This window comes from Bos mutus, chromosome 19, assembly GCF_027580195.1.
Source record: "Bos mutus isolate GX-2022 chromosome 19, NWIPB_WYAK_1.1, whole genome shotgun sequence".
Classification (NCBI taxonomy): domain Eukaryota; kingdom Metazoa; phylum Chordata; class Mammalia; order Artiodactyla; family Bovidae; genus Bos; species Bos mutus.
The window spans coordinates 62,588,591-62,590,238 of NC_091635.1; the positions used below are offsets into that span (position 1 = coordinate 62,588,591).

Genomic DNA, 1,648 nt, shown 5'->3' on the forward strand with positions numbered 1-1,648 from the left:
AAGAAGAGGAGTGTTAGGAAGATTATTCAGTGTTAAAATAATAATAAAAAAAAATATTGCTATTAAACTTTGCCTTATTTTCCAGATTATCTATGCAGCAAACTTGAAATATAAGATATCAAATGTTGATCTTTCTTAGTATGACCCATATGAGAAAGAATTCAGATAAAGTCATTATGCCTGATGTTCCATTTCTTTAATTTTAAAGATGTCTGTTCAAACAGGGTAAGATATCTCTATCTGTTTCTGTCTCTGTCTTTCCTTGTTTGTCTGTCTCTTTTTCCTTTTAAAATTTAACACCTCTAAATTTACAAAATGCCTTTCACGTGTAAATCACCAAGAATGAAACAGTGGGTAAGACATATTGAATAAATATGAACACTGACAGTGAGGAATTTGACCCTATCATTTATCAGCATTTTGACTCTAGATAAGCCACAACTCCAAGTCCTCTGATTCCTCCCTGTCCTTGATTTTTCAGTTATTTGATAGCCAAACGGAACTTTTCTATAATTCTCTTCAGTGCATTCTTTACTTCCTGATTTCTCAAGCTATAAATCAATGGGTTTAACATGGGAATCACTACCACACAGAATACTGAAGCAAATTTATCTGTATTCAGAGAATGGCTTGAAATGGGCAGGAGGTACATAAAAATGACTGTTGCATAAAATATGGTGATGAAGGTGAAATGAGAAACACAAATAGAAAGGCTTCTTGGCTCCCTTCAGAAGAACGGATCCTAAGAATGGCAAAGAGGATGAAGATATGAGAAATGATCACCATCAGTAGAGAGCAAAGAGTGTTGAACCCAGCAATGGTTAACAGCATCAGCTCTTTAACGTGAGTGTCAGAGTAAGCCAGTGCAGCCAAGGGAACATCATCACAGTAGAAGTGGTTGACTCTATTGGAACCACAGAAAGATAAGAGGAATGTTGCGACTATCTGTGCAAGACTCACAACGACTCCATAAATATATGTGTTAGCAATGACCTGATTGAAGAGTTTTTTAGGCATGAGGATGGCATAAAGGGTTGCAAATGGCAACATACCTGTCATAGGCCATGACTGAGAGCAAATACTGTTCACAAACTACAAATGTGATGAAGCAACACATCTGAATGGCACATTCATAAAATGTTATACTTTTAACTTCACACAGAAAATTCACCAAGGTGTTTGGGGTGACAGATGAAGTAAAAGAAAAATCAATAAAAGCCAGATGGCTGAGGAAAAAAAAACAAACAAACATGGGTGTGTTAAGCTGCAGGCTGACCCGTACTAGTACAATCAAACCAAGATTACCAAGGACACTAGCTAAATAGATTCCTAGAAATACGCCAAAGAGAATGGCTTGAAGTTCTGAATTATCTGTGAGTCCCAAGAGGATAAACTCAGACACTACAGAGTAATGGGCTTTTGCTATAGTAGAGATTTGATTTTTTTTTTTTTACAATAAAATCCCCTAGAGCACACAGTCTGAGTATTCTTGTCTCCCTTAGAGATAAACAAGCAGATGTTGGGAACTGATTCTGATCCTCCCTGATCTTATGTTGGACACATTCAGAGGAGACTCTCCATGGAAATTCTGGTTTCAGAATGAAGTGATTTTTTTCTCTGCAGAATTTCCAAAGTATGGAACTCTGTG

The 1,648-nt window shown here is 36.7% G+C and overlaps 1 pseudogene; it reads right to left on the reverse strand.

Moving 5' to 3' along the window:
* Window positions 1-481: 481 nt before the first annotated feature.
* On the reverse strand, window positions 482-1,426 carry LOC138983955 (olfactory receptor 5AL1-like; annotated as a pseudogene).
* Window positions 1,427-1,648: the final 222 nt, after the last annotated feature.